General features: G+C 41.5%; 1 long non-coding RNA gene across 1 annotated transcript; it reads left to right on the top strand.

The window, feature by feature from the left end:
• The first annotated feature begins 20191 nt into the window (after positions 1-20191).
• Positions 20192-23928, top strand: LOC115169917 (uncharacterized). The gene is made up of 3 exons (XR_003870937.1): positions 20192-20349; positions 21667-21748; positions 22646-23928. It is a non-coding gene; the product is annotated as an uncharacterized LOC115169917 (long non-coding RNA).
• The last annotated feature ends 444 nt before the right edge of the window (positions 23929-24372 follow it).

Raw genomic sequence — 24372 nt, 5'->3', positions numbered from 1 at the left:
TTGCAAATAAGCTCACAGTGGAAATAACTGTAACCTAACCAATCATTCTCAAGTAAAGGGAGGTCTTACCACAGCTAATTTAACTATTCTAATAAACATTAAAAAAATAGTTCTGTACTTCCACAAACTGCAAACAAATTGTCACAGGCTAATGTACTATGCAACAATGTGACTGTGAACCAACACATTGTAATACTGGCCTATGTACCATGTGAATATAGTCCTGGGAGCAACAGGAACATTGGTACATTGTTTTGGGAGGCAACCCCGTCTGTCTAGAGAGACTAATGTGAAAACACACTTTTTAGCACCACCATGTAATGTTATATGGGACCACATTATTAGGAAACTGTCATTGACATATTGGGATGTCAAACTCAATTCCTAGAGGGCAATTTTACACCACACAGTGGTCACAGGCATATTCATCAGACATTCTTACTTGCACGAATAACATCTTTAGGCAAGAGGCGCTACATATCAAATGTGAGCCTAGATTTTTTTGATAAAGGTCCCTCAATGTTAACTTCCTTCCTTTGGTCTCTCTTCTTCTCTCCCTCTCTGTTGCTTGAAGAACATAATTCCGGAAAGCCAAAATTACATTATTTTGTTAAATATGTTTGGGCCTACCCCCACCCTGTAGTACATGGCTAGTAGACATTCAGAGACTGTAGTAAAAAAGCACATTGGGAATGTGATTAAAAAGCCATGTAGGCCGACCCAAGGCTGATCCAAAAAATTCCTTACCCCAGGACACTTCACCAGGTGACTATCCCATGAAATATAGAGAAAAAGGAGCACTCTGTGTCTGCATTGATCATGAGTTCATTCACGGGACAAACAGGTCATATAGGAGGCTTTCATCTGAGTCTTAAATAGGACCATAGATATAGAAAATAGTAACATAAACAGTGCATTCGGAAAGTATTCAGACCCCATGACTTTTTACACATTTTGTTACGTTGCAGCCTTATTCTAAAATGGATTAAACAAATACTCATCAATCTACACACAATACCCTATAATGACAAAGTGAAAACAGGCTTTTAAAAATGTTATCCAATTTATATAAAATTCCCCAGAAATACCTTATTTACATAAGTATTCAGACCCTTTGCTATGAGACTCAAAATTGAGTTAATGTGCATCCTGTTTCCATTGATCATCCTTGAGATGTTTCTACAACTTCATTGGAGTCCATCTGTGGTAAATTCAATTGATTGGACATGATTTAGAAAGGCACACACCTGTCTATGTAAGGTCCCACAGTTGACAATGCATGTCACAGCAAAAACCAAGCTATGAGGTCGAAGGAAATGTCCGTAGAGCTCCGAGACAGGATTGTGTCAAGGCACAGATCTGGGGAAGGGTACAAAAACATTTCTGCAGCATTGAAGGTCCCCAAGAACACAGTGGCCTCAATCATTCTTAAATGGAAGAAGTTTGGAACCACCAAGACTCTTCCTAGAGCAATTTGGGGAGAAGGGCCTTGGTCAGGGAGGTGACCAAGAACCCGATGGTCACTCTGACAGTGCTCCAGAGTTCCTCTGTGGAGATGGGAGAACCTCCAGAAGGACAACCATCTCTGCAGCACTCCACCAATCAGGCCTTTATGTTAGAGTGGCCAGATGGAAGCCACTCCTCAGTAAAAGGGACATGACAGCCTGCTTGGAGTTTGCCAAAAGGCACCTAAAGGACTCTCAGGCCATGAGAAACAAGATTCTCTGGTCTGATGAAACCAAGATTGAAAAACTTTGGCCTAAATGCCAAGCATCACGTCTGGAGGAAACCTGTCACCATCCCTATGGAGAAGCATGGTGGTGGCAGCATCATGCTGTGGGGATGTTTCTCAGCAGCAGGGACTGGGAGACTAGGCAGGATCAAGGGAAAAATGAACAGAGCAAAGTACAGAGATCCTTGATGAAAACCTGCTCCAGAGCGCTCAGGAACTCAAACTGGGATGAAGGTTCACCTTCCAACAGGACAACGATCCTAAGCACACAGCCAAGACAATGCAGGAGTGGCTTCAGGACAAGTCTCTGAATGTCCTTGAGTGGCTCAGCCAGAGTCCGGATCTGCAGAGAAGAATGGGAGAAACTCCCCAAATACAGGTGTGCCAAACTTGTAGAGTCCTACCCATGAGGCTGTAATCGCTGCCAAAGGTGCTTTAACAAAGTAAAGGGTCAGAAAAGCTAATGGTAATGTTTAAAAAACATATATATTTTTTTATACATTTGCAAATAATTCTATAAACCTGATTTTGCTATGTCGTTATGGGGTATTGTGTGTAGATTGATGAGGAATAAAAACAATTGAATCAATTTTAGAATAAGGCTGTAATGTAACAAAATGTGGAAAAGGTCAAGGGGTCTGAATACTTTATATATATGTTGTATCTCTATGAGTAGGACCCTAGATATAGAACCTATATATGTGGTGTATGTCTATGAGTAGGACCCTGTCATGAGGCACCTATACAGCCTCAGAGGTGTGTGTAGTGTACCTATAGAGGAGGTGGTGTTGGTTTCACTGACCAGGCCACAGTGCAGCAGCCCAGGGGGTTCAAATGTCCAACTTCAAGCCACACCCAACCAGTGTCAAGGTAGAAGGTGGACATCCTACCCATAATGCCCTCTGAGAGGAGTTGTAAAAGTCAGCAGTACTGGAGCTAGACAGCCCGTCGTGCCGCTTTGTGGACAACGACTCCCACTGGTAAGGCGGAGAGACATGTATCTTGACAGTATATCCATAATCGTTGTTTTCCTAAAGGTTGGTAGGATGTTGCATCAAGGTGGTCACTGGTCATGGAGGCTCGTTTGAGACATTCATCCCTCCCTCTGCGGTTGTGTTTTGGACCCTTCCACTTTGAGGTGGTGCCAGCGTGGTGTGGTCGTCCTGACGCCTGAGCGTACAGGTCCTGCCTCCATCTCATATAGGGTATGATGTATGATGATATAGAGTGATGCCCAGATAAATAAAGGTTAAATAAATACATAAAATGTATTACTAACTCTGTGGTGTGTCTGTGTTTGTGGCAGCCATATAGAAAAAAACAGCTAACTGTATATTATCCGTGTCGTCGTTCAGCCACGACTCGGTGAAACAGTTTTTAATGTCCCGTTGGTAGGATACTCTCAAACAGAGCTCGTCCAGTTTATTCTCCAATGATTGCAAGTTGGCCAATAGAACGGATGGTAGAGATGGGTTACCCACTCGCCGACGAACTCGCACAAGGCACCTGGATCTGCACCCCTGTATCTCCGTCTTTTCTTCATGCGAAAGATAGGGATTTGGGCCTGGTCTCGGAGAAGCAGTATATCCTTTGCGTCAGACTCATTAAATAAAATATCTTTGTCCAGTTCGAGGTGAGTAATTGCTGTTATGATATCCAGAAGCATCATATCACAGAGACACAAGGCAAAAGGAAAGAACGTCCTGTGTTGTATGTTATCCTAAAGCTTTATTACCATGTCCCTCAGGTTTTCACCTTGTGTCCATCCCGACCTACCCTTCCTCATAATCCCCAGTGTATCTGTCCCTTTGTCTCCTCTCATTGGTCAAGCTATGAAGCCCAGAGGCTAGCAGACACAATAAAAGGGGAGGGGTTTGTTGTTGGAACCACCAAATGCAGGGAATGGAGTGATCAGCAAACCATTTCATTTAAAGCTAAGCACTGAACGCTACATTTGAGGTAAATTTTTAAATGAGGTAACTTTTTTTGTTTTGGTCAGTGCTCAGAATTGTTCATGAATTAATAGCTATTTGTTACTAAATGTGATTTACTACCTCCATCTATGCTCTCTCTCTTCCTCTCTTAGATCATCGCACACCAAAATCCGCTGACATGCATTCTCTTTGCTTGCTCGCCATTCTAATGACCCTGCTGGTGGTGGTCTTGACGGAAACCTAGTTGTCTGCAGCCAGACACACCTGCTGGCCCAAGCCTCAGAATACCAAGAAGTCCCGTCGCGGAGGTGGCACTGGAGGAGGAGGTGGTGGAGTGGGAGGAGGTGGTTCACTGCCGGCCCGTCTGTGCTTCAGACAGACCACCACCAACACCACAGAGTTCCAACCAGACGCCATGGTGCCCCCCGGGAAGGGCCACAGGGGAGAGGGGACCCCAGGGCCGGGAGGAGAGAGGAGACTTCCAGGTAGACTAAAGAATATACATTATGTTGATTTCAGTATAGATTGACTAAAAGTATACATAGTACTGTAGTGGCTTGTGACCATGACTGTAGGTTGTGTGTGGTGTTCTTGCAGTTATATTGTCTCCATGGTGTGTACTCCTAAATATCTCCTCATATCCCCATCCCTCATACCTTTACTCTTCCCCTCCTTCCCCTCCTTTCCCCTGTCTTCTTTCAGGTGTACCTGGAGTGATGGGGGATGTTGGACTCATGAGACCTCCTGGACTGGATGGAATGTCTGGAGCTACTGGACTGGAAGGAGATAATGGTAAGCTTGCCAATTCTCATATACAACTGTTAAAGGATGTAATCTGGGTTTATACATTTACAGTCCAAAGTGTGAGCTACTATGACATCTGTTATCTCATTCCTGAATACGTCGTTATCTGGTGCTGTTTTTAATCAAATCGCTAATTTTGATCTAAAATAGAATATTCATGCTTGAGACTGATATCTATCTTCATATGTTGACATGTTTCAGATACCAATCCTTCTCTCTTTCTTATGATAGGTGAGAAAGGAAATCAAGGAAACATGGGGATGCCTGGTGTTCCGGGGTAACTTGGGAGACAAGGAGAGAAAGGTCTACTCCAGAAGTGAGAACGATAGCATCTTCACCGGCTTCCTGCTCTAAGCCGACCCCAAGGCCTGACCTACGACTTTGTCTGTGAACCCGGCTTGACCACTGCATGAGCTTTATCTGACAACTTATGCTGACTGGATCACCTCCAAACTCTTTTCACTACTCTGATAAATGATCTCTTTCAATATAGCTACTGCTACTAACTTTGTTCCTGCTTATTGCTATCAAAATACTCTGACCAAATGCTTGCTGTATTTTGATGGTAAAGGCTGTAACACTTTATCCAATGGTTCCCAAACTGTGGGAAGACATTTTCAGTGGTTCCCGAACAGTGTAAACTTAAATGACTGACACCAAATAGAATGTATGTAGAAAAGATAATGGACGTGTATATTTTTCAATAATAGCCTATAATCTTTGAGAATTTACAATCAGCAAAATAGAGCTAGACAATCAGGCCCCCATTGATTTAGTTAAAATGCTTGAGCATAAGAACACCAGCCATGTCAAAATTTGGAAATTAGCTTAAAAACGGAAAACAAATTATCTCAGCTCCGTGGCAAAATGCATAGAATTGCAGGGAATTGACTTTAAAATGGCAAAATGTTCTTTCAGCTCCATGGCAGGATGTGTGGAATTGCAGTAGATTATCTTTGAAACTGCTACATTTTCTTATCTAGATGCCCAGATAATATTTGTTAATTATTCTTTGGTCTGTGTATGTTTTTTTTTTAAAACAGCTCAACCTTTATGTTGGGTCACGACTCAAAAGACACCTCAATCGGTTGGTCAGTTTGGGAACCCCTGCTTTATACAACGCTTACAGTTTCTATCAATGCATTAAAACACTGCTAATGCTTGAAATTAAAATTGCTTGAATTTTGTGAGTTTAGGTCTGAACTTATCTCGACTTTACTACGACTGATTTTAGTTTTGTCAACTTCCCAAACCCAGCTCTGCTTAGGGACAATCTCACCCATTCACTACTTGAATGTGCTCCTAACAGTAAAAAGTCTTCATCATTGTTGTGCCATAGAAATATAGCTCCAAGGTCTGTGGGTGATGGTGAGTGATGTATGAATACATTATGTTCTATAGCCTACTGATGTACTAGTCTACCGTCACCACCAAAATATATCTAACTGAAACCTACATGTTATTTCCCCCACTAGAGGGCACTGGGACATCACAGTTTGAAGAGGAGGGCTGAATGAGGATTGTATTAATTCTACAGTATCATGTAAAATTCATTTTTAAATACACTAAAATAATGTTGATATTCATGCAAATGTAGAGGGGGAAAACACACACATGCTATAATTATTTATGTTACACCACCCAATCACAGATAGACACATAAATAGAAATCAAAATAAAGCAGGTTTGTACTAGAACAATTCCCCTCTGGCTGTGACTGTGCTTCATCCCTGTGACCTGTGATGTTGCCTCCCACCGCTTAAGCCATTGTTTGATGCTACCAAGACAAACGGCTTCAGCTCCATCCCTGACTTCCTGATTTACTGTTTTTGTTTCATTGTTTAATGACTTGTATGTGTTGTATACGTCATTCAGGTTTTAGCTGCCATGTACTACGGCCTACATGTAAATGTATCAAAACTACTACTACAAAGTATGTGATATTGATTAAAAAAAACTAAGAGGAGGCCTTCTACGGTTAGAAAATGTGAAGTCACAAAGCAGCACTATGATGTCTCTGGCCCTCTTTTAGAAGAGTGAATCTCCATGGAAAGTTCTACAACATTCTAGAATACCGTAGCAATCACAGTGGAAAACAGAAACATTTGATTCTTATCAGTTTTCTCTACTGTGAGACCTTTGAGAAGTAACAATGTTTATATAAAGATTGTCTAATCTTCACTTCAAAGAGATGGTAAGGACAGACAGATGGGGGGAATCCTGCCCCTGAAGAGTCCCAAGAGGGGAGCAGGATCATGACAAGCATCCTATAAGAGACCACCATGAAGATGTCAGTGAATCACCATCTCCTCCAATAACATCTTGCCAAGACGATCAGCTGGACAACCAATATGATACCCAGTCAGTCAGCCTGCAAGATGTCCAACTAGACCTCCAAAAAGGTGGCATGTCTAATCACCAGCAAGACATGCACTTTATGAATGATCCAAAGCAAGATGAAATACAGAATGATCATCAAGACATGCACCAGGATGTCCACCAAGATGCAATGCCAAATTACCAGCAAGACATGCAACAAGACCAACAGCAAGATTTAAGCCCTTAGAAGTCTGTAGATATCCTTCACTCCCTTACAGACACCATCATCACAGGATGAACTAGAAGACTGAAGTGATTCCTCACCTCCTACTCTGGTTCCCATCTTCAGGGATCACTATGTAGAACTAAGTGATTCATCCAGTGTCAACAACTCATCTTGGTCAGTGAGTCAGGGGGAATATAGCGACTCAGACTCTTCCACATCAGAAAGTGGGGAGCAAATCAGCTATTCTGTCCCTCTTACACCAAAGAGTGAGGATGGTACAAGTGATTTGGTCCCACTTCTACAAAAGAGCGAGGGTGGTATTAGCGAAGACAACACAACCTATTTTGCATCCGTAACGCCTAAGAGCGAAAGAGATCTCTCGTCATCGGAGAGTGAGGTGGACATGATCAAAGCTGCCACCCAAATTGTCAGCAGAGATGCTTTTCCACTGGCTTCTGATGGCTTAACCAGGGACCAAGATCCCTCCTGGAAGTGGTGTTGTCCACCCTCTCTTCTGGAGACCCTAGCCCCAGCCTGGAGGAGTCCCTGCCTGACTGTGAGGCTGTGGAGGATGGGGGCGGTGTCTATCACCTCTGTGGGAGCACCGAGACCCTCAATCTGGATCCCAGTCTGTCTGTGGATGATGCCCCACCAGTGGCCCCAAGCACTGCTGCTGACTCACCCCAGGATGGGACTGCTCTACCTGGGAAAGCAGGAAGCAGTAGTAGCCCCTGGCATGGTGTAAGGGCAGGTAAACACACCATCAGATGCTGCCGAAGCTCCTTGAATTGCTTCAAGAGAAAGGCCGACATCCAGCAAGAGACAAAGCCAGAAGAGACCCTCTCAGAACTCTGAGCCGAGCACAGAGCAGGGAGGAGAAGCGAGCTCCGAGCAGGGGAACGGACAGGGCTCTGAGGAGGCTGACACTCCTCCCCAAAACAAGAGGAGGAAGTTGTCATCAGAGGGAAAAAAGAAAAGGAGACGGTTATCAGGTGTGGCCTATGCCCTTCCAAGAACTCCATGATGTCATCTCCTTGGAGTTGGATGGAGGGAGAGCAGGCTATTATTAGATTAAGGTATTGAAAAAAACAAAAAAACATCGATGTGTGGAATAAAATCTCAGCACCATGATAATAGTGTTATGTTATCTCATTCGGAATAACTTAATTTCAATTTCACGTATTTTTGTTTAGAATATTTAAGGTGATGTATAATATAATTTTTTATACACAATTTTACAATGGTGGACTCACATGCATGTATATAAATGATACATTGGGAAGATGTAGTATGGAGAGCGTTAACACATTGGCAAGACGTCTTGCAGATGTATATAGAATGTCTACATTCTAAATTCTACAGTTCTACATCGTTTATACGTCGGCCAGACATCAACATTCTATTCTGATGTTTCTGTGACATCTTACAAATGTGCAAAGTAAATATTCCCTACACATTTTGATTTGTTGGCCGAAGGTGTGCGTTCTGACTGGGTAAGAGTTATCAGTGACTGTACAGCTCCTCATTAACTTATCAACTCACTGCATCAACTTGCCTAGACCGTCAGATTTGGACATGACAGAAAAGTCTAACTATGACTTGGAGTCAGTCATTAGCTCGTCAAAATCATGACATTATTAGCTCGTTAGAATGGCTTCAGTGAGGAAGAACCTTGAGTGTGTCTACTGGAGGTTTAGGTCCATATTCATGAGGTGTCTCAGAGAAGTAGTGCTGATCTGGGATCAGTGTTGCCTTTAAGATCACAATGAATAAGATTTAATGGACAGCGGGGAACTGATCCTATCAGCACTCCTACTATATGACGCTTTACGAATATGACTCAGGTCACTCAGGGGGATGATGTGCCAGCCCAGCCCAGCTGGCACTCACCCTGGCACATACCAACCACCGCCCTGGACTATGGACCACTATATTCCAGTCAACCAGTCTGGTTCGGATCAAAGGGCCCTTCTTTTTTTCCTTCATAGGAAATTATCTTTGAGAACAGTGGCCAATCATGAAACAAACATGAAGTCAGGCCCTGTCAGGGAGCAATCACAAACACACACATGTACAGTCATGGCAACAGGTAAACAGAGAGGTTTCTATAAAAACCTCTTCTTGTTTCAGTCACTTCACCACTGTCCAGCAAAATCATTAGGCACTTCCAATAGCCAGGTAATTTGTTATTTCTTTTATTATATAAAGACTGAATTCATGTTAGTACACTGTACAACACAGCATTGCATATACAGTACCAGTCAAAAGTTTGGACACACCTACTCATTAAAGTGATTTTCTTTATTTGAACTATTTCTACATTGTAGAATAATATTGAAGACATCGAAACTATGAAATAACACATATGGAATCAGGTAGTAACCAACAAATTGCTACACAAATCAAAATATATTTTATATTCTTCAAAGTAGCCACCCTTTGCCTTGATGACAACTTTGCACCCTCTGCTACAGAGCATAACTTCATTAGAGTTACCAGCCTCAGAAATATAAATAGCATTAAGCCTGCATGAATCAGGCCTTTATGGTCAATTTTGCTTCAAAGAAACCACTACTAAAGAATACTAATAATAATAAGAGACTTGCTTGGGCCAAGAAACACGAGCAATGGACATTAGACAGGTGGAAATCTGTCCTTTGGTCTGATGAGTCCAAATTTGAGAATTTTTGTTCCAACTGCTGTGTCTTTGTCAGTCGCAGAGTTTTCGAACGGACGATCTCTGCGTGTGTGGTTCCCACTGTGAAGCATGGAGGAGGAGGTGTGATGGTGTGGGGGTCCTTTTCTGGTGACACTGTCAGTGATTTATTTAGAATTCAAGGCACACTTAACCAGCTTGGCTACCACAGTATTCTGCAGCGATACGCCATCTCATCTGGTATGCGCTTGGTGGGACTATCATTTGTTTTTCAACAGGACAATAACCCAACACACCTCCAGGCTGTGTAAGGGCTATTTGACCAAGAAGGAGAGTGATGGAGTGCTGCATCAGATGACCTGGCCTCCACTATCACCTGACCTCAACCCAATTCAGATGGTTTGGGATGAGTTGGACCACAGAGTGAAGGAAAAGCATCCAGTGCTCAGCATATATAGGAGCTCCTTCAAGACTGTTGGAAAAGCATTCCATGTGAAGCTGGTTGAGAAAATGTCAAGAGTGTGCAAAGCTGTCATCAAGGCAAAGGGTGGCTATTTTGAAGAATCTAAAATATTTGTTTAACACTTTTTTGATTACGACATGATTCCATATGTGTTATTTCAAAGTATTTCATAATGTCTTCACTATTATTCTACAATGTAGAAAATTGTAAAAATAAAGAAAAATCCTTGAACGAGTAGGTTTGTCCAAACTTTGGACTGGTACTGTATATTTTAGTTACACACCACAACATGGAATTAAAAGGCATAAACATTTAAAGCAATAATTTATACTATATTGTTGTCGATGCACACGTACATGTTGATGATTGAGCAGCAACTTCAGTGCTTCATGTTGATCTGTGAAAATGGGAACAAATCAAATATCGTAAGTGCTTACTAATGTTTCATAGTTATTCACTTGTTGAATAATAATTATTTTAAAACATAGTTTTTGTTGTCGTGGTTGTTGTTATAATTATCATAAGAAGCTGTAGCAGTAGAACCAGCTGTCTGCATGCAGAGCAGAGTAAAGGTAGCTAATGTTATAAACATACATAAGACAGTTATACATCACATTTCCCACTTGGAAAAAACTGGTTGAAGCAATGTTTCCACGTCATTTCAACCCAAAACAATCAATGTGATGACGTTGAATAAACTTGGAAAACTGATTTGGAACTTTTGTAAAAAGTTATCATCCTCAGGGCATTTCATCTTTCTTTCACCCAACTTTGAACCTAAATGATAATTGTTGTTGATTTCATGTTAAATTCAGGATCAGTTGACAACTCAACCAAATGTAAATCCAAACTAGACATTGAACTTAAATCTGTGTCCAGTGGATTATCTCCTGTCAGTGACATTTAGTCTACTAAAACACAATTACAACATTACTCCTCTGGATAACTGGTCCTCGGTTACCCCATGGGTAAATATACATTTTCCTCAACTGTAACAGTCACTGAATGCAGTCTTTTCTCATTTAGCAACACAGTGATAAGCAGGTTATACAGTTCGAAAAGTAATCAGACCCCTTTCCTTTTACCACATTTTGTTACGTTACAGCCATATTCTAAAATGGATTAAATGAACGAAATCCTCATCAATTGAACCCTAACCCAGACGTGACACTTGGCATTCAGGCAAAAGAGTTCAATCTTAGTTTCATCAGACCAGAGAATCTTGTTTCTCATGGTCTGAGAGTCCTTTAGGTGCCCTTTGGCAAACTTCAAGCGGATTGTCATGTACCTTACTGAGGAGTGGCTTCTGTCTGGCCACTCTACCATAAAGGCCTGAATGGTGGAGTGCTGCAGAGATGGTTGTCTTTCTGGAAGGTTCTCCCATCTCCACAGAGGAACTCGATTGCTCAGTTTAGCCGTGTGGCCAGCTCTAGGAAGAGTAGGAGGAAATGTTCTGTGTTCTTGGGGACTTTCAATGCTGCAGGATTTTTTTGGTGGCCTTTCACAATCCTGCCTCGGAGCTCGACAGACAATTCCTTCGACCTCATGGCCTGGTTTTTCCTCTGACATGCACTATCAACTGTGGGACCTTATGTGTGCATTTCCAAATCATGTCTAAAAACAATTTAATTTGTGACCCGTTTCAGGAAACTAGGCGTAGCCTCAAGTCACGACTTCATAGGAGAGCCGTTTGAACGTAAAAACATTTTTTTTTAATCAAAATGTGTTTTTGGCCAGAAATGCCTTCAACAACATGTGAACTTTCATGTGCCTTAATAACAAACTTTTATGCCATCTGTAAATATGAATAAAATTGTTAAATTACGATCCTAGTTGGTTAAGCCACAGAAAAAGACAGCAACCTTCCCGCTAGCCATGATTGACTGAGATAATGAGGGGGCTGGACATGCCGAGAGATGAGTTTGGATTGGTCTGCCCCATATAGCACGCTTCTGTCTATTTGAGTGTGTGTGTAGGGTAATCCTGTCTAACGCAGCTTTAAAAAAAATATATGTATTGCGTATTAAAACTTAACAAAAGACTCCAGTAAGCAACTATCCATTTCAATAGAACGTCACTGCAACAACTGTTTCGTCTGAGTGTACCAGAGCGCAGAATAACTGATGAATTTATGAACTCTCAACACTGGTTGAATATGGCCGGTGTCAGTAAACGTCAGCAAAAAAGCGTAATTAAATTGTTGCCAGGAGCACAGTTACAGTCATCAATGCTCTGGATAACATGAAAACAGCCTAACCAACTCTGCTAGGGCGAGTAAAATGGTCAGAGTTTGGGTGGGGGCTAAAGCTTAAGATGATTCTTATAGCATTGCACACGGTCAGTGTGAACCAGAGTGACTTGACACAACAAAGGGCCAAGCAAATTGTACATACAAAACGGAAACGACACAGGAAAACGACTTTAGCTATCTATGATAATCGGTTTGTATTTCTAGTACTCTATGGATTGGGAATATAGTACATTTTTTAGCTAGCGAACTTTAACGTTACATGTCTAAACAAAAGACCACAAGTTAAAGTTTACTGTTAGCTAGCTAACGTTAGCTGACTGACTAGCTAGCTAATATTATGTGTATGAACTGTGTGTAACGTTAGTGATGTTCTCAGAATGCCATTACGCATTGCTAGTTATAGCCTAATGTCAGCTAGCTAACTAGCTAACATTGAACCTATTTGGTTAACTTTAGCTAGCTATGACAATTGGTTTGTATTGCTAGTACTCTATGGATTGGGATTACGGTTCATTGTTTAGCTGGCTAGCTACATGTCTAAACAAAAGACCCCAAGTTAAAGCTTGCTGTTAGCTAGTTAGCTGACGTTTGATGGCTGGCTTGCTAGCTAACATTACGTGTATATGAACTGTGTGTAGTGATGTTATCTCAAAATGCCACTTCGTATCTATTGTATAATAATGCTAAAATATTTTTATCTGGAATTTGTCTTTCAGCATCAGTAGAATATGCCTGACTCTCCTCCACCAGTCATACAAAGAGAATGGTCTAATGCTGCCCCTCAAAAAGAGAGCTGGCCCAAGCAAGCACAGGTTACACCTGAAGCATGAGGACTTGCAGTGAGTAGTGAACTTCATCAACAACTACGTAGAGTTGACCCCGCCCTGTGCAACTGGGTCCTGGACTTTCTGGCAGGCCACCGCCAGGTGGTGAGGGTAGGAAACAACATCTTCACCCCGCTGATCCTCAACACTGGGGCCCCAAAAGGGTGCGTTCTCAGCCCTTTCCTGTACTCTCTGTTCACCCATGACTGCATTGCCATGCACGCTTCCAACTCAATCATCAATTTTGCAGATGACACTACAGTGGTAGGCTTGATTACCAACAACTACAGGGAGGAGGTGAGGGCCCTCGGGAGTGTGGTGTCAGGAAAAAAACCTTTCACTTAACGTCAACAAAACAAAGGAGATGATCGTGGACTTCAGGAAACAGCAGAGGGAGCACCCCCCCGTCCACATCGACGGGACAGTAGTGGAGAAGGTGGAAAGTTAAGTTCTTCGGTGTACACATCGCGGACAAACTGAAATGGTCCACCCACACAGACAGTGTGGTGAAGAAGGTGCAACAGCGCCTCTTCAACCTCAGGAGACTGAAGAAATGTGGCTTGTCATCTAAAACACTCAAACTTTTACAGATGCACAATCGAGAGCATCCTGCCGGGCTCTATCACCGCCTGGTACAGCAATTGCACCGCCCTCAACCGCAAGGTTCTCCAGAGGGTAGTGCGGTCTGCACAACGCATCACCGGGGGCAAATTACCTGCCCTCCAGGAGACCTACAGCACCTGATATCACAAAAAGGCCAAAAAGATCATCAAGGACAACAACCACCTGAGCCACTGCCACAGAAGGCGAGGTCAGTACAGGTGCATCAAAGCTGGGACCGAGAGACTGAAAAACAGCTTCTATCTCAAGGCCATCAGACTGTTAAACAGCCATCACTAGCATAGAGAGGCTGCTGCCAACATACAGACTCAAATCTCTGGCCACTTAAATAAATGAACTTAATAATGGTATCACTAGTCAGTTTAAATAGCGCCACTTTAATAATGTTTACATATCCTACATTACTCATCTTATATTGTAACGGTCGTCGTACGTAGTGGACCAAGGCGCAGCGGGTTGAGTGCTCAGTGACTTTTATTGAACACAAAAAAACGATCGAACGAACAGGATTGCAGGCTAAAACACACAGCTATGCAAACAACAACTTCCCACAAAGGGACAGGTGAAACAGGGCTACCTAAGTATGAATCAATCAGCAACAACGATGTACAGCTGTTCCTGATTGAGAGCCATACCAGGCCAACACAAAGAAATACACAACATAGAAAACCATAGAAATACAAAACAAGAACATTACCCAAAAACCCTGGAACACATAAATCAACATCCCTCTTACATAAATACATATCCCATAAACCCCGAACCACATAAAACAAATACCCCCTGCCACGTCCTGACCAAACTACAATAACCAATAACCCCTTATACTGGTCCGGACGTGACACATATGTATATACTGTATTCTATACCATCTACTGCATCTTGCCTATGCCACACGCCATCGCTCATCCATATATTTATTTGTACATATTCTATTCATTCCTTTACATTTGTGTGTATTTGTGTGTATAACGTAGTTGTTGTGAATTTGTTAGATTACTTGTTAGATATTACTGCATAGTTGCATTAACATCTGCTAACCATGTGTATGTGACCAATACAATTTTATTAGATTTGAGAGGATAATGCAATAGTATTACAAGGACTCAACCCAGGACACAAACACTTTGGTGGAAAGCTGCTGCCATCCCATGTGACAAAAGCAGCAGTGTGGCGTCTCTACAAGGAATCGATGACAACACTTGGTATATAAAGCTTAAACACAGTGAAGAGGCAACTCCGGGATGCTGGCCTTCTAGTCAGAGTTCTTCTGTCCAGTGTCTGTGATCTTTTGGCCAGTCTGACAAATTGCTTTTTCTTTGCAACTTTTTCTTTGCATCCCGGAGTCGCCTCTTGACAGTTGACATTGAGACTGTTTTTTTTTTTGCAGGTACTATTTAATGAAGCTGCCAGTTGAGGACTTGTCTGTTTCTCAAACTAGACAATCGAATGTACTTGTCCTCTTGCTCAGTTGTGCACTGGGACCTCCCACTTCTCTTTCTATTCTGGTTAGAGACAGTTTGCGCTGTTCTGTGAAGGGAGTAGTACACAGCGTTGTACGAGATCTTAAGTTTCTTGGCAATTTCTTGCATGGAATAGCCTTCATTTCTCAGAACAAGAATAGACTGACGAGTTTCAGAAGAAAGTTATTTGTTTCTGGCCATTTTGAGCCTGTAATCGAACCCACAAATGCTGATGCTCCAGATACTCAACTAGTCTGAAGAAGGCCAGTTTTATTGCTTCTTTAAATCAGAACAGTTTTCAGCTGTGCTAACATAATTGCAAAAGGTTTTTCTAATCATCAATTAGCCTTTTAAAATTATAAACTTGGGTTAGCTAACCCAACGTGCCATTGGGACACAGAAGGGATGTTTGCTAATAATGGTCCTCTGTACGCCTATGTAGATATTCCATACAAAATCATCCATTTCCAGCTACAATAGTCATTTACAACATTAACAATGTCTACACTGTATTTCTGATCAATTTGATGTTATTTTAATGGACAGAAAATATGCTTTTCTTTCAAAAACAAGGACGATAGTGTGTGTATATATATATATATATATATATATGTATATATATATATATTACTGCTCAAAAAAATAAAGGGAAAACTAAAATAACACATCCTAGATCTGAATGAATGAAATAATCTTATTAAATACTTTTCCTTTACATAGCTGAATGTGCTGACAACAAAATCACACAAAAATAATCAATGGAAATCCAATTTATCAACCCATGGAGGTCTGGATTTGGAGTCACACTCAACATTAAAGTGGAAAACCACACTACAGGCTGATCCAACTTTGATGTAATGTCCTTAAAACAAGTCAAAATGAGGCTCAGTAGTGTTTGTGGCCTCCACGTGCCTGTATGACCCCCCTACAACGCCTGGGCATGCTCCTGATGAGGTGGCGCATGGTCTCCTGAGGGATCTCCTCCCAGACCTGGACTAAAGCATCCGCCAACTCCTGGACAGTCTGTGGTGCAACGTGGCATTGGTGGATGGAGCGAGACATGATGTCCCAGATGTGCTCAATTGGATTCAGGTCTGGGGAACGGGCGGGCCAGTCCATAGCATCAATGCCTTCCTCTTGCAGGAACTGCTGACACACTCCAGCCACATGAGGTCTAGCATTGTCTTGCATTAGGAGGAACCCAGGGCCAACCGCACCAGCATATGGTCTCACAAGGGGTCTGAGGATCTCATCTCGGTACCTAATGGCAGTCAGGCTACCTCTGGCGAGCACATGGAGGGCTGTGCTGCCCCCCAAAGAAATGCCACCCCACACCATGACTGACCCACCGCCAAACCGGTCATGCTGGAGGATGTTGCAGGCAGCAGAACGTTCTCCACGGCGTCTCCAGACTCTGTCACGTCTGTCACATGTGCTCAGTGTGAACCTGCTTTCATCTGTGAAGAGCACAGGGCGCCAGTGGCGAATTTGCCAATCTTGGTGTTCTCTGGCAAATGCCAAACGTCCTGCACGGTGTTGGGCTGTAAGCATAACCCCCACCTTTGGACGTCGGGCCCTCATACCACCCTCATGGAGTCTGTTTCTGACCGTTTGAGCAGACACATGCACATTTGTGGCCTGCTGGAGGTCATTTTGCAGGGCTCTGGCAGTGCTCCTCCTGCTCCTCCTCGCACAAAGGCGGAGGTAGCGGTCCTGCTGCTGGGTTGTTGCCCTCCTACGGCCTCCTCCACATCTCTTGATGTACTGGCCTGTCTCCTGGTAGCGCCTCCATGCTCTGGACACTACGCTGACAGACACAGCAAACCTTCTTGCCACAGCTCGCATTGATGTGCCATCCTGGATGAGCTGCACTACCTGAGCCACTTGTGTGGGTTGTAGACTCCGTCTCATGCTACCACTAGAGTGAAAGCACCGCCAGCATTCAAAAAAGTGACCAAAACATCAGCCAGGAAGCATAGGATCTGAGAAGTGGTCTGTGGTCACCACCTGCAGAACCACTCCTTTATTGGGGGTGTCTTGCTAATTGCCTATAATTTCCTGTTGTCTATTCCATTTGCACAACAGCATGTGAAATTTATTGTCAATCAGTGTTGCTTCCTAAGTGGACAGTTTGATTTCACTGAAGTGTGATTGACTTGGAGTTACATTGTGTTGTTTAAGTGTTCCCTTTATTTTTTTGAGCAATATATATGAGGCAGGCAAATACCTTTCACTGAGCTGTGTAAAGACAGACTGACATGGGTGAAACAATTATTATTTGTAATTTCTCTTAATGTTATTTTGTTGTTTGCAGGTGCACTATCCTCCTGACCCTATGCAGCTGTGACAGGTGTCAACATCCCACAGCTGGTTGGACTGGAGGATGGTATGGTGCTGGTGGAAAGCTGAGGCTGGCAACAACACCTGACTCCGTACTTCAGGTCGCTGCCACAGATCAAGCAGTACCAGCACTTCAGGTGAATATCATTTTCATTGCATTGTATGAGCTTATTCTGCTTATCTAAACTTGGGAGGTGAATTGATGTTGTGCAACGTTGTAATGTCAGAATTTTTGGTTTTTTTGCCTGGTGTTGTTGTTGCCAAGGAGCGTTCGAACTCAGTCGGGACCAGGTTTCAGCTGCTGCGCAATGATGACATCCATCCTCCCATATATGGTCTGCCTGTACAAACACCACCAGGACTGAACACAGCTAGACAAACATATATTTTTGAGAAGATCAGGGAGTTTTGCGACGAAGAGGCTATGGACATCACATGCCCTGCACCAAAGTCAAGGGCAGGACAGAAACAGGCTCTCTGAATATAGATTCCCTTGTTCATGCGTGGTTTGGACAGACCAGTCATCAGCACTATCTGCAATGCCTCTATTCAAATGACTCTCTTAACACACACGCCATACGTTCCTGCTACTATTTCTCGTTTTAATCCTGCTGTTCAGCCACTTTACCACTGATTGTATGCATACAACTACCTCGTCTATCACTGATATCATTATTCATATTGCTCTTGTACATACTGTATATTATTTTATTTATATTGACACTATTTCTGATATTGCTACTATACAAGTAACCATTTGGCTGTACCGTTTACACCTTCTGTAGAGACCCATCCACTTAGCAAGATGTGGCCAGTTGTGTAAAGTACTAAAGTAAAAATACTTAGTGTTTTGGGGGGGTATCTGTACTTTACCATTTATATTTGTTGCAACGTTTACTTTTACTTCACTACATTCTGAAATAAAATAATGTACTTTTTACTCCATATATTTCCCTGACACCTGACACCCAAAAGTACTTTACATTTTGACAGGAAAATTGTCCAATTCAAACTTATCAAGAGAAAATCCCTGGTCATCCCTACTGCATCTGATCTGGCAGACTCACTAAACACAAATGCTTAATTTGTAAATTACGCCTGAGTTTGAGTGTGCCCCTGGCTATCCGTCAATAAAAAATTAAAAATGCCGTCTGGTTTGCTTTATATAATGAATTTGAAATGATTTATACTTTTTACTTTTGATACTTAAGTATCATGGAATCGCTAAAATGTACTTCAGTATTTTTTTTAAACCAAATATTTTTACTCAAGTAGTATTTTACTGGGTGACTTTTACTTTCACTTGAGTCATTTTCTATTAAGGTATATTTACTTTTACTCAAGTATGACAATTTTGTTATTTTTCCACCACTGGATGTGGCTCGGGTTATAGCATTTCTTTCACATGACCCATCAATTTAGACAAGTGTGTCTGGGTAAGCGTCATCTAATATTTATTAAATATTTTTATCTCAACACTTTGTTAACCTGGAATTTTTTCCTTATTGTAGGTTACTACTTTCACCACTTTCAGTCTTAATCTTTACTACACTACTCACTGTTTAGCATATGACCTTACATGTGAATCCTTAAAGAGATGGGTGGGGCTGGTTTAAGAGGGTGTGAGCAATGCTGAATGGGTGTAGACGAAGGAGAGCTCCCCAGTAGGTACCAAAACGTTCAAAGGCCATTTTCTCAAAAGTGAGTCTACAAGTCGATCAACATTCAAAGCAGAATTACTTTCCCATTTTTCCTCAATAATGCAGTGTATGATATACCATTTTGTAGCTCTGAGTCTATACTTTTGTCCAATGTAAAAAAAACACAATTTCAAATGTTGCTACATAAGACCGGTCAGTCACATTTACCACAGGTGGACTACAATCAAGTTGTAGAAACATCTCAAGGATGATCAATGGAAACAGGATGCACCCGAGCTCAATTTCCAGTCTTATAGCAAAGGGTCTGAATACTTATGTAAATACGTTTTTTGTTGTTGTTCTAAAAACCTGTTTATGCTTTGTTATTATGGGGTATTCTGTATAGATTAATGAGGTAAAAAAAAATATTAAATCCATTTTAGAATTGTGCTGTAACGTAACAAAATGTGAAAAAAAAGTCATAGGATCTGAATACTTTCCGAATGCACTGTAAATGCATAGTACTTATTTCATGTAATGTTTTGATACATTGGTAGACTCCCATGCATTTGCAGCTCCAGTTAATTCTGTCTTCAGTACTGCTAACTTGATTACTAACTATGGGGGAAAAAGGCCTTGATTCATACGAGAATGCAAACATTGTTGAAATACTGAGATGATATATTAGCCACTAGAGTAATAGACATTCCAACTTGGATATTTCCTGGAGATTTGGGTCCCTATGCAATCAGAAATGATTCAATAGTGCTTGCAGCATTGAACAACCACAGAGAAAAAGTCACTTTCTTTAGGTTTCATTTCATAGAACACAGGAAATCAGGTCCGACCAGTGGTAGGTCTATTCAATCAAATGAGGCTCAGGGAACGTCCCAGTCACAGGCCAATCATGAACACACACGTACAGTCACGCTCATTCAGAGACCAATCATGAACACAGCTGTACAGCCATGACAACAGGTTTCTATAAAAGCTTCTTGTTTGAGTCAACATTTATACATTTTTACGATCAAAGAGCACTAGCCCAATGGTAATCCTATCGTACCTGCTTTCTTCAGGTAAATTATTCATTTCATTATATGAAGACTGCATGTTATTACACTGCACAATGTATATTTTGTTATTGAATTGTTTATATCGCACTAACAACGTATGTGTGACGTAGGCCTAAATATGGCTAATGGGGTGAAACTCGAGGCAGAACCCTTTTCTGACTGAGCAGGTGACAAAGATTATTTACAAACGCAAACATTGAAAAAGCATGGAGGAGCCTGAATATTTTAGCTCTGAAAGTGAGAAGGCACAGTGATGACCCTGAAAGCCCAGCGATTCTGAAACGTTGGTGATTTACAAAATAAATTACTGGGAGTTTATATATAGTGTGACTATTTTTACAGTTTAGTTCATTCGCCCGTTAGTCCGCACCTCTACATAAAATATTTTTCTTTGGGTGTGCGCCAGCTCATGTTTTTGATTAGCTCTGAAAGTGAGAACACGAGGTATATATGATGCAGATTATAAGTGAGTGAAAATGCTGTTGTGCAGCAACTCACTACTTTCCTGAATACAAATAATGTATATGAAACGCTCTAGTAAAGCTCCATTAAGAGTGAAAAACAATGGCTTCTCAGCACTGTCCTATCAGTGTAATGAACACGGTGGGAGACAGACTGCTGGTTTCAAGCGCAGGGAGCAGCAGCTGTTTATTGTAAAGGACCACAGGAGGAGGCAGGTAGCTGGGTCCAGGGACAGGCAGAAGGTCATACTCATGGGTCCAAAGGCAACAGTTTAAGCAGGGAAAAGGCTAGTAACTTAGTCCGGGAGATCAGGCAAATCGGTAGATAACAGGAAATCCGATAGGCTAAAGTACAGTCAGGGAATAGGCAAAAAGGCGTCGTTAGTGAGGCAGGCAAAAACTATCATACACGGGAGGAGTAAATCACAGGAAAACCAGAGCTCTGAAAGACGTATCACAAAACAAACAATACCTCACAGTGATGGGGTGCAAAGAACTGAACTAAATAGTGTGTGATAATGACATACAGGTGTGTGAACAGGTGATTAGAATTCAGGTGATTGGGATCTGGAGAGTGAGCTGCGTTCAGGGGATCTAGGTGTTTGAGGGTGTGAGCTGGAAAGTGGGCTGGAAAGTGAGCTGCAGGGGATCTATGTGTTTGAGGGTGTGAGTTGGAAGCAGACGTTAATCAGATTCTGATATTTTGGACGGACTCAAATGTACGAATAGATTAAATATTCCACCACGTTTTTGAGTGAAGCTGTGACATGTACACTAGAAAATATACATGCTTTAAGTATACTTTGGAGATACAACTAGTCTAATAAAGTCTTCATGATGCCTTCATACTGTCCTACAGTCTCATCTCCTTTCGGCAACATGTACTAAAACAACATGAAAACAATACACTTCTGGATGTGTGGTCCTCGGCCTCCCAATGGGTAAATATATACGTTTCTCTACTTTAACTGTCAATGAATGCTGTTTGGTCTCTTTTGTCAGGAAGACTATCAGTAATGTTATTCATTTTTCAAGGCTTCATTCTGTTGCAAGCAGTGCATTCAGGCTGTAACATTCAGGCTGTAACACAACAAAATGTGGAAAAGTCAGGGGCTGTGAACTTTATTTTCATACCCTGTTACTTTTTTCCACATTTTGTTGTGTTACAGCCTGAATTTAAAATTGATTAAATTGAGATTTTATATGTCAAAGTGGAATTATATATATTTTTCAAATTAATACAAAATGAAAGGAGTTGCTTACTAAGACGACATTGAATATTCCTCAGTGACATAGTTATAGTTTTGACTTAAAGCGTCTTGAAAATCTATGGCAAGACTAGAAAATGCCTGTCAAGCAATGATCAACAAACAACTTGACAGCTTGTACAATCCAGTTGTGCAAAGCTTCACAAATCATTTGAGATTTACCCAGAAAGACTCGAAGCTGTAATCGCTGCCATAGGTGCTTCTACAAAGTATTGACTCAGGGGTGTTGAATACTTATGTTAATATGATATTTCTGTATTTACTTTTCAAGAAAATTGTAAAAAAAATCTAAAAACATGTTTTCACTTTGGCATTATGGGATGTTGTGTGTAGAAAAAAAATCTATTTCATCAACTTTGAATTCTGGCTGTAACACAACAAAATGTGGAATAAGTCAAGGGGTATGAATCCTTTCTGAAGGCACGATTGTCAAGATTATTATATCAATCCTTATCATTACCTTTATATTCATTATCGTTATCATCAGCAAATTCATTATCCATAAATACCAAATACCGTGCAAATCTAATTGATTGTTTAAGAGAGTAAACATGTTTCTTCACATTGCAGGGCTGGGGGCCAGGGCTAAAGCAGGGGCCAAGATAGCGGATGGAGAACACACGGACCACCTGAGGACCTATGTGCCATCGCTGCCCTCCTGTTACCGCTGGTGGAGGCTTCCGGATGGATAACGGCAACCACTCTGCTTTCTCCCTCCCTCTGTCCCTATCTCTCTGTTTCTTTCTCTTTCATCATCCTGGAATTAAAGTGTGACTATGTTAACCTGTCAGGTCAGTCAAAAAGATTGCTACTGGTGTCACTGAAATCCGGTACTATCCTGTGTCAGTATTTGAGATATATATGGTTCAATTCAAAAAGATTTGTAATATTGATATTGTGCGTGACGTAAATATGTCCTTTGGAGTGGAACTTGAGGCAGAAGATTTTTCTGACTCTGAGCAGGCGACAAAGATTCTATACAGACGCAAACGTCGGAAAAGCATGGAGGAGCCTTCACGTTTTAGCTCTGAAACTGAGATCTTCATAAGTACAGAGGGTGCAGATCAGACATTGAAAGTGAAAAACAACATCATAGACTCTTCTCAGCGTTCCATCATATCAGATTCTGAAATTTTAGACAGACGCAAACGTAGGAATAGCTTAGATATTCCACCAGATTTTGTAACATGCACACTGGAACATATTCAATATGTATACTTTGAAGCTTTATGTTTAATGTATACTTTGAAGCTACATAGTCACATTTTAAACCAGATATATCTAATAAAGCCTTCATGACTCTATCATAATGCCTTCATAATGTCCTACACTACATACATAAAGCTTCACATATCATTTGTAAGCTAATGTCATGCTGGAAAAAGGTGTGTAGATGCGGAAGCAGAGACGTGCCGACAGAAGCGAACTTTCGATGCATAATCTCGTTTAAACGGACGGCGCAGAAGCTGCAAAAATTGGGCTTTCGAGAGGTGGAAGGTTGCTTGATCAGTAGCCGGAAGGTTGCTGATTCAATCCACGGACAGGGTATAAAAACAGAACTGTGGGAACTGTTGGTCTATGATTCCAGGTACCCCCTCCAGCCGTTGTGCCCTTGAGCACAGGACTTAAACCCTAAAACTGCTCTCCATCCAGGGACGCTGCTCTGTATCTTATCAACTGTGATGTGAAATGTGATGAAGCAGATAATGAGGCCTAACAATATTCAGTTAAGTAATGAACATTTAGAAGGTTATGTTAGGGTCATACTCACATTGCTCCTATAAATATATTTAGCATTTCATTATCTTTATTCTGGCTTAGCTTTTTAATGCAATAAAAACTATGACAAACTATTCAGTGATGCTTTATTTGTCCTAATGCAATCCTCATTTTAAACTATGTATTTAAACTATGTCACGCCCTGACCTGAGAGTCGTTTTTCTCTGTTTGGTTAGGTCAGGGTGTGATATGGGGTGGGCATTCTATGTCATTTATTTCTTTGTGTTTGGCCGAGTATGGTTCCTAATCAGAGGCAGCTGTCTATCGTTGTCTCTGATTGGGAATCATACTTAGGCAGCCCTTTTTCCCCACCTTCAGTTGTGGGATCTTGTTTTTGTACAGCTCTGTGTAAGCCTGCCGAACATAACGTTCGTATTCCTTTTCATTAAATTAAATCGAATTTATTTATATAGCCCTTCTTACATCAGCTGATATCTCAAAGTGCTGTACAGAAACCCAGCCTAAAACCCCAAACAGCAAGCAATGCAGGTGTAGAAGCACCTTATTTTGTTTAGTGT

The sequence above is a fragment of the Salmo trutta genome, chromosome 31 (genome assembly GCF_901001165.1).
Source record: "Salmo trutta chromosome 31, fSalTru1.1, whole genome shotgun sequence".
NCBI classification, from domain to species: Eukaryota; Metazoa; Chordata; class Actinopteri; order Salmoniformes; family Salmonidae; genus Salmo; species Salmo trutta.
Note: the sequence above shows the minus strand (reverse complement) of the source record. Positions and strands in the feature narration are given on the sequence as shown.